The sequence below is a fragment of the Trichomycterus rosablanca genome, chromosome 3 (genome assembly GCF_030014385.1).
Source record: "Trichomycterus rosablanca isolate fTriRos1 chromosome 3, fTriRos1.hap1, whole genome shotgun sequence".
NCBI lineage: Eukaryota > Metazoa > Chordata > Actinopteri > Siluriformes > Trichomycteridae > Trichomycterus > Trichomycterus rosablanca.
In genome coordinates, this window is record NC_085990.1 from 44,156,288 (window position 1) to 44,167,019 (window position 10,732).

Genomic DNA, 10,732 nt, shown 5'->3' on the forward strand with positions numbered 1-10,732 from the left:
TGTGTTAGTGTGTGTTGTGCTGGTATGAGTGGATAAGACACAGAAATGCTGATGGACTTTTGAAACACCTCACTGTCACTGCTGAACTGAGAATAGTCCACCAACCAAAAATATATCGAGACAACAGCGCCCCGTGGGCAGCATCCTGTGACCACTAATGAAGGTCTAGAAGATGACCAACACAAACAGCAGCAATAGATGAGCGATCGTCTCTGACTTCACATCTACAAGTGGGACCAACTAGGTAGGATTGTCTAATAGAGTGGACAGTGAGTGGACACAGTATTTAAAAGCTCCAGCAGCGCTGCTGTGCCTGATCCACTCATACCAGCACAACATACACAAACACACCACCACCATGTCAGTGTCACTGCAGGGCTGAGAATGATCCACCACCTAAATAATACCTGCTCTGTGGTGGTCCTGTGGAGGTACTGACCATTAAAGAACAGGGTGAAAGCAGGCTAAAAAGGTATGTAAAGAAACAGATGGACTACAGTCAGTAATTGTAGAACTACAAAGGACCCAACAGTGGCTGCATGGCAGAGCTGGGATTCGAACTCTTAACCTTTCAGTTGTTAGCCCAAAGCTTTACCCACTAGGCTACAACTGTCCTATTAGCTAGTTTTTGTGCACAAACAGTGTAGAAAACAGTGTGGCACCAAAAAGCATGTTCTCTTATAGACTTCTATTGAAAATTGGCTTGTTTCTATGTATTATTTGATTGTATTTATTGTATTTTTAATTTTTTTTAAAGCATTAAAAAAGTTAGTGCTTCAAGTGTGGTGAGTGACAAGACGTGCTACATATGTCATTTAATTTTTTTACATTAATCAAGCAAAAAGAAGTCTTTTTTCCCAGGGAGCCAAAGCTCCTCACCCAAACTCCCTGTGCTCAACCAGCCACTAAACAAACCCCAATGAAATAAAAAGAGGCTAATGCTACCCACTTACTGCAGTTGTTATAATAGCTCCATGGGTGTTCTACACAGTCATGTGACAGCCACATTGAGAAATGCCTTATGGGATTAATAGTTTATTACCTCATAAAATAGCACAATGTGTTTAAACTCCCTTGGGTTTGCAGTTTTTAGCCAGTTAAGATTTTAGTACATTATTAGACGTGGTTCAGAGCACGAGGCAAACTTTGGTAGAATTTTTTCACCTTTTATTAAAATAAAGTAAAATAGCTAGATAGCTAGCAATTACCAGAAGTGCAAATAGTAGCAGTAACTATTATTAGCAAAAAGTAGCCATTTAAGTACACTGATCAGCCATAACATTAAAACCAACTCCTTGTTTCTACACTCACTCTCCATTTTATCAGCTCCACTTACCATATAGGAGCATTTTGTAGTTCTACAATTACTGACTGTAGTCCATCTGTTTCTCTACATACTTTTTAGCCTGCTTTCACCCTGTTCTTCAATGGTCAGGACTCTCACAGGACCACCATAGAGCAGGTATTATTTGGGTGGTGGATCATTCTCAGCACTGCAGTGACAATGACATGGTGGTGGTGTGTTAGTGTGTGTTGTGCTGGTATGAGTGGATCAGACACAGCAGCGCTGATGGAGTTTTTTAATACCATGTCCACTCACTGTCCACTCTATTAGACACTCCTACCTAGTTGGTCCACCATGTAGATGTAAAGTCAGAGACGATCGCCCATCTATTGATGCTGTTTAAGTTGGTCATCTTCTAGACCTTCATCAGTGGTCACAGTACCCTGCCCATGGGGTGCTGTTGGCTGGATATTTGTGGTTGGTGGACTATTCTCAGTCCAGCAGTGACAGTGAAATGTTTAAAAACTACAGTCAGTTATTGTAGAACTACAAAGTGCTTCTATATGGTAAGTGGAGCTGATAAAATAAACAGTGAGTGTAGAAACAAGGAGGTGGTTTTAATGTTATGGCTGATCAGTGTACTATATTTCTGCATGACTGAATGTGGTTGATAAAGTTGATGAAGCACATATCTTAATGTGATAAAACCCTAACACACATAAACGTTATGTCACTTTAGTCTTTTACAGTAGCTAAACGCATACACGATGTAACAAGATCACTAATGACAGAAATGTGTTAGTGTGCAAATCTCCTCTTGCTCTCATTACTGACCTACTAGCTACTAATCCTTTGTAAGAAACTCAATCCCATTACACTTTTCTTGGCACTTAGTTCAAACTGTTTATCCACCCACAATCCCAGTTTCACTTGTTACCAATCCAGGTATTTGGGACATGCTAATGATTTAATAGCATCTAGACTGGCATACTATGTAACAACACATACAGCATAATACTGTATGCTTAGATGGTAATCTATAGCAATTTTCTCTGTATTGTGAATACTAATACATTTTAACAGTAAATAGTTTCCTCCTATTACAACCCTAAATCAGAAAAAGTTGGGACAGAATGGAAAATGCAAATATTAATAAAAAAAAACACAGAGTTTCTTACATTTACTTTTATTTAATGTCAGACAGGAGGACCTATATGCGATATTTCATGTTTTATCTGCTCAACTTCATTTCATTTATTAATAAACATCCATTCCTGCATTTCAGACCTGCAACACAATACAAAAAAAGTTGGGACAGTAAAGCATTTACCACTTTGTAATGTTGCCATTCCTTTTCACCACACTTAAAAGATGTTTTGGCACCAAGGATACCAAGTGATTTAGTGTTTCAGCTTTTATTTTGTCTCATTCTTCCTGCAAACACGTCTTAAGATGTGCAACAGTGTTGCATTTTTCCTTTCAAAATTCTCCACACATTCTCTAGTAGGGACAGGTCAGGACTGCAGGCAGGCCAGTCCAGTACCCGTACCCTCTTCTTCCACAGCCATGCCTTTGTAATGTGTGCAGCATGTGGTTTTGCATTGTCTTGTTGAAAAATGCATGGACATCCCTGGAAAAGATGACATCTTGAAGGCAGCATATGTTGCTCTTGTGGTTCTTGATGCAGTGCCGTCTGAGGGATCAAAGATCACGGGCGTTCAGCTTAAGCTTGCGCCCTTGGCTTTTACGCACTGAAATTCCTCCTGATTCCTTGAATGGTTTAATGATATTATGCACTGTAGAGGGAGAAATATGCAAATCCCTTCCAATCTTTCTTTGAGGTTCATTGTTTTTAAACATCTTAATCATTTTCTCATGCATTTGTTGACAAACTGGAGATCCTCTGATCATCTTTGCTCATCAAAGCCTGTCCTGGATGCTGCTTTTGTTCCAAACCATGATTACAATCAACTGCTGACATCACCTGTTTGGAATCACATCATTATTTAGTTTTTCTACCTCATTACTAGCCCTAAACTGCCCCAGTCCCATTTTTTTCTGGAATGTGTTGCAGGCCTGAAATGCAGGAATGGAGGTATATTAATAAATTAAATTAAGTTCGGCAGACAAAACATGAAATATTTTGGGTTAAAACTGTCTGCAATCAAATAAAAGTCAAAGTAAATGTAAGGAACACTGCATTTTTATTTTATTTGCATTTTCCATACTGTCCCAACTTTTTCTGATTTGGGGTTGTATTTAAAAAACTATTTCCTTTTAAAATGCTTACAGTTAAAGTCAGAAGCTTAGATACACTTGACAGTGATGTATGTCATGTCAGTCTGGTATTTTAATGATTCCTGCAACTGTTCTTTTTTCTGTGACCGAATAATTAGAACATACTTTGTGAACAAAAGTTTTCATAAGTTATTGTTATTTGTGAGAAAACTAAACTAAACTAAACTAAAACTAAACTAAAACTAAACATGCAAGGTCAGACAGCAATCCTAACATTGGTTAAATCTTTTCACCTTGGTCAGCCACTTTTTTTTTTTACTAACCATCAACAAAGATCTGGTTAAATATTTGACCACTCTACTTGGCTGACCTTGTAAAGTTTAAGCAAATTTGCTGGCTTTCCGACACATATTTGAACTTTCTAGGGCAGTCCACATATTTTCCTAATTGGGTTACTCCTTGGCTAATGATTTTAATGTGTTATTTATTTATTTGGATTTTAACGTCATGTTTTACACTTTGGTTACATTCATGACAGAAACGGTAGTTATTCATTACTCAAGATTCATCAGTTGACAAGTTTAATGTCAAACACAGTCATGGACAATTTTGTATCTCCAGTTTACCTCACTTGCATGTTTTTGGACTGTGGGAGGAAACTGGAGCTCCCGAAGGAAACCCACGCAGACACGAGAAGAACATGCAAACTCCACATAGAAATGAGCTACTCCGTCTGGGAATCGAATCCAGGACCTTCTTGCTGTGAGGCAACATTGCTACCCACCAATTAATTGATGATGAGTAATAGTTCAGGACCTTCACCACTAAGCTACAACTGCTCCACCCAAAGATTTAGCACTGTAATGATATATTTTATCCACACTTAGATTAAAAATAATAATGACACAGGAACTTTAAAAATTAGTTGGATGACTATTATGACTGACCAACATGTCAAACTGGATCAGGTCTTAAAACTTCAGTAAAAATGTTGCATAAACCCAAAAATGTGCATAAGGACCCAATTAATCTTATCTCTATAATTTTAGGACAACTACATAAACACTTTATCCTGCACTAACAGTGTCAATAAAACAATGCAAAATAAAAGTCTAGTTGTAGCAACAACAGTGATTTGTAAAGTAAGGGCACATTATCTAAATGACTTTCAGCTACAGTATAAATTCCAAGTGACATTCAAACAGCCTAAAGGAAAGTGGAAAACCGTATCCAGATTCCTCAATGGAAAACCCTTTCAGAGCCCTCCAGGTCATTGTCAGTTTAAAAGGAAATGGCTGTTAAAGTGAGAGGTTAGAGACAGTGTCATCAGAGAGAGGCCCACTGAGGATGAAGTCATGAGAGGCAGTGGGGCTGCTGGTAGGGTTACTCGCTAAACACTGATGTGTACATCCACAAGAGGCAGTATACAAGGACTCTATAGTTATCCTGGGAATAAGTCATTTATGAAAGCTTTTTCGTCCAACATGCAGACTTTTTCAGGTTTAGGTTAAAAAAAAGTGACCCTGCTAGATGTATTCATTGTAAAATTGCTAATACTGTTTTCCAAATCACACAAAATCCCCTAATTTACGAAACACCAAAAATACACCATACCTACTGTACGCACGGTGGTAGCAACATTCCGGGTGTGTTCAAAAACCTAGTGAACTGCCTTGCCTACATAGGCAGTTGCCTAAGTTCTAATAAGTCATTGACTTATAAGGCAGGTTACAGTGGCGTAACTAGGAGCTCATGGGCACAAGTGCAAAAATTTCATTTCATATTGTCGTGTTTTTACTTTCGTTATCACCGCACTTTACCCCTAGCATTAGCCACTTTCACCTAGCCGCTGCGAGAGCTGCTCGTCCGGCGGGGATGCTACGGGTCTTTTGCTGCGTGCGGTGGTGGAGGTGTGGGAATAAAGGCACATGACAAGGTAGAGTTCACTTTAACTGTTTAGTCAGGACTTCAGTGAGCGTTACAACACTTTAGACTGCCTAGCTCCAGCACCCGAACTACCTATTGGGTTCAATGCTGGGGCCATACGGCGAATCTTATATACAAAACTAACTAACAGCAGAACTGACGAACGCACATGTATAAACCGGGTGCTGCATACTGATTGGCTGAGCTGAATGTCACTCACATATCGCCGTTATACTGTATTACAATATTGTAATATAATAATAAAGACCTGGCGAGTGCAGCCAATGGGGGGGGGGGGGCAGTGCGGTGGGGGGTTGAGTTCATGTCGTGGAGGGTGCCCCCCGCCATGGGCCCCAGTGCACCTGCCCCCCCTGCACCCCCGGTAGTTACGCCCCTGGTAGATTATTCGAACGCGCTACTCAGACAGCGATTCCATTAGTTTTTGCTTACTAAGCTAACACAGTTAGCCTCATGCCATTCAAACCAATGGGATGGGGTGGCACAATGCGCTAGCATGTCAACTAACATCTCCCTCCGTGTACCGAAAATGGTTAAATTCGCTGAAAAGCCGAATTTGCTAATAAATACACTTGTATAAGTTTATACAAATTAAAAATCAATAATAATTTATTTACATTTGAAAATAACTCTGTTCTTTGCTCCACATCCGTCCGCCATATTTTTTATTTTTCTGTAAGAAAAGTTGTGCCACACTGAATGCTGGGATTGCCTTTACCGCTCAGGCAGCATCGGATGCTCACTCGTTCTTGAGTCAAAATAGCGTTAAAATTGTAAGATACCTTACTAGGGAGGATATTAAGGCATCTAGGATTTCAAACAGCCTACTTCTCGTAAGCGCGCATAGGATAACATAAAATTCTGTCTATCCGCTCAGGTGGCGCAGCGGTAAAACACACGCTGTTTACCAGAGCTGAGATCTCGAATACATCATATCAAATCTCAGCTCTGCCTTGACGGCTGAGGCTGAGCGGCTACATAAACAACTATTGGCCTGTTGTTCAGATAAGGGGGCGGGATTAAGCCGGAGGGGGACTCTCTCTCAGACTAGTGCGATTACGACCTTTGCTGGCTGGTTGGTGGCGCCTGCAGGGAGATGGGGAAGGAGTGCGGTAGAGAATGTGGCCTTCTGTACACAGTGCTGTGCCGCGCTACACTCGTCAAGTGTAGGTGATAAGATGTTCAATTACTGTGCAGGTGTCGGAAGGGGCGTGGAGCAGCCTCGTTCCTCCCTAATCAGGAGCCGGGACCAGCATTTGTGAGAGAAATTGGATGCGCTAAAAAGTGGGAGAAAAACGGGTAAAATACAAAAAAAAAAAAATGCTGTCTATGTAGAGAGCTCCCTAGGTTTTCGAACACACCCTATGTTGTTGAGATTATTCTTTTTAGTAAGAACTGGGTAGTTGGTCAGAATTTAAGGGGATATGCATGCTGCTTAGTGTTTTTGGTGGAACTGGATCCATTGCAACTCTGACCAGGATGAAAATAAAATGAAATAAACACATAACTTTATAAATCTCTCGGTATATGGCATGACATACACTGTTTTACAGATAAATTAAGAAATATACGTATAGTTAAAATGTGCATCCTAAGACAATCTAAGTGAAATATAAAAACAGTTTAGGGACTGAATAATTTTAAGGTAGTTCATTTTAGCTGTTAACCTAAACTTGAAAAATATGCTAACCAAACGTCACACCATTGCCAAGTCCAGGTTAAACTGGTCCTTCATACTTTTGCAATGCTTTACGCAGCTCACTGCAACACTGCACCTATTCATGCCCCACACTCACAGTTTGTCTAAAATTAGCTTAAGCAAAAAGGTGCCATTACCTTCCATGACCCCCTACCTGCCATTCTACTTAAAGCAACAGGCCTCACACTGTTAAATCCTTTCCCAGTTAAGCTGGTATGTGAGTTATAACTGGAAAAAAACCATCCTGTGATTTTTTTCAAAGTGTTTTTGGTAATCCCTCACTTATCTAAAAATAGTTTTTATTAATTATTTAATCATAGTTTTATATGAACACAACATATTTTTCCAGAATGACTTTTGGCGTGTCTTACAACTTCTGACCATCCAGACAAATGTCCTTTTATTCATTTATTCATTCATTCATTAAGAGAAAACACCCCAGACAGGTCGCCAGCCCATCACAGGGCAGACACACACACTCACACAAATATTTAGCAGCTGCAATTGGCCTGACTGCATATCTTTTTGGAAACCGAAGCACCCCAGAAGAAACCCACACAGACACAGGGAGAACATGCAGACTCCACACAAAGAGGACCCTGGCCACCAGTCTGAGGAATCAAACCAAGGCCCTTGGTGCTGTAAGGTGACAGTGCTACCCATGGTGACAATGTGACATCCAAGTGGCTGGGTTTTCCCTTTAACAATGCTTTGTACTTATTAAGAGAAAAAACAAAAGATCTTAATATTTTACAAATGTTTCCATTACCCACAAAAAGAAACATATAAAGTAAACTGAATTGATTTAAAGTGAATTGTGTTAAAGAAGTTTTCACTTTTATATATACAACAAAAATGTCTGACTATAAATCTGAGCCTTGCTTTTGTCACATGTCCACAAAAGAATAACGGTTATATTCCAACTGTTGTTAGGACATATGTCAATATGTGACTGTGAACATTTTTTGGGTAAAAGAGCAAAGGTTTTACATTAAATAAGCAAAAATGTGTGGACACTTGTACCCATTTAGTTGAAGAGTCAGGCACAGATTCCTAACAACAATCACAATCAATCTTCCAGTTTATCCCCAAACATTTTATTGGGGTTAATCACAGTGCTCTGTGCAGAACAGTTTCTCAAGTGCAGTTCCTCCTCACCAAACACATCAAATCATGTCTTGATGGACCTTGGACCTTGCTTGCAGTTACAGTGGAAGAGGAAACACCCCAGCCATTGCTGAACTGTTAACATCTAAGCAGCTGAAACACCTTAATAATAACTAAATAATTTGAAGGGGGCACATATTTTTGCCCACATAGTGTACAACACAATGCCTACAATGAATTAGAAGACACTTCAATTTTAGACATTTTACATAACTGGTATATACCTTATATTTTGCATTAAAACAGGAAACATTTTTCTGGCAATATGATGTAAAATGTACCACTAAAATATTCCCAGTTGCCCAACAGATATCACACAAGAATTTGTAAAGCCATGAGCAGTGACTCATATGACTCTTAATCTAATGTAACTTGTTTGACGTTGTTTTTCCACAGCACACTAAACATTGTGCTATTTGCAAAATAGGCTGTTCCAGTTCCATTATAATTCGACAAAACAGATCAACAGCGCCTCCCCCTGGATGATGGATAGATTGGAACACAGAAAGCAAGTACACTATGTAATTTTAACAAGTTTTGAATTTAAAAGCAAAAAACAGTAATTGTTTCCAAAAGAAAATTCTTATGGGTCCAAAATTTGCAAACAGCCCGTCTAATATTTATTATTTGACCCATAACTCCTTCCACCTCACTTGGCTGCTTTTCATAGCTATTAACAAGCTTCTGGTCCTTAAACCTGTACTTCACAAAACAGGCAGAGTTCAACCAATTTTGTTAGTCTGTCTGGCAAAGACCTGACTTGTAAATTTCATATATTCTTGACAGAGTTGGTGAATATATTCTTCCTCTTGCCAAAAAGTTGAAAGCACATAATTCACCTAACATGATTGCAATGAACCTAGGGGCTTCCACAGAGACTTACCAATACAGTGCACTGGTTTTTAAAGTGACATCTGGTTATCCGTGACATGGGGTTAGGGGGTCCATGGTTCATTTTTTCCTCTGTGTTACATCACTGACTTATTTGTCGTTTCTTCATAGCCAGATTAGCAAACATACTGTACATACATATCTAAAATTACCAAATATTAAGATTCTATTTATAAATTCTATGTCTAACACCTGTGTATTGAAATACATAATTTTCTTTTTTATAACATTGTAGCCCTCTATGCTAAAACGTGATTAGTCACCAAGCTGTTTAAAATATCTCACTGTCAAAGTTTCTATAGTTATTATAATAATATGTCTATTTCATATCTAGGGATTAAACATTGCTCATTTACTAACTGTCTTAACCGCTTATCCAGTTAGGGTCGCGGGAAGGAGGGGGGGTATGGTGCTGGAGCCTATCCCAGCTTTTCAATGGGCGCAAGGCACACAGTAATACCCTGGACGGGGCGCCAGTCCATTACAGGGCAGACACACACACACCCATTCTCCTACAGGGCAATTCAGTGTCTCCAATTAACCTGACTGCATGTTTTTGGACTGTGGGAGGAAACCGGAGCTCCCGGAGGAAACCCACGCAGACAGGGAGAACATGCAAACTCCGCACAGAAAGGACCCGGACCGCCCCGCCTGGGGATTGAACCTTCTTGCTGTGAGGCGACAGTGCTACCCACCGAGCCGCCCAGATTAAACATTAATGCAACTTAATTTTACAAATACAATTGTAATACATAGATACAAAATACATTAAAAACGTACTAATATCTAAGTGACCATGTTTCAGACTAGGTCCAATACATCAAGACTAGGTACTTTACATCAAGAAATAATTATGAATCATACAGCAATGAAAGCATCAAGAATAATTACATATTTTTTTTATGTTCGCCTAATTTATAAAAATAAATAAATACAACTGGTGCTATCAGTGTTCATTATTTTTGCACTTAAAGGTCCTTGGCTGCAAAATATTTCGGAAGCACTGGTGCAGTTCATTTGACACGACACTGGCTTCCTGTTTCTGCTCCCTACACCTGTTCAGTTTTGCTAAAAACAATGCATGTAGGGCAAGCTGTAGCCTAGTGGTTAAGGCACAGGACTAGTAATCCAAAAGTTGCTGGTTCAAGCCCCACCACTGCTAGGTTGCTGCTGTTGGGCCCTTGAGCAAGGCCCTTAACGCTCAGTTGCTCAGACTGTACACTGTAATGTAAGTCGCTTTGGATAAAGGCATCTGCTAAATGCTGTAAATGTATCTTATAAAGATTTTGCATTCTTTGAGACTGGTGTAAAGGTAATATACTGTAGAAAAGACACACGTGATGCTTTTAAATATTCTGGTAAAATCTGCTTTAGACTGTGTTCAGTACTTATACACGACTTGTGTCTACTGCTACTAAGCTGCTATCTTCTATTCTTAGCAGCTGTCATGTGTCCAGAGTATTTTGGCTTTACGCCTTCCAAACAGCTGCCCTTTGCGCCAAACGCAC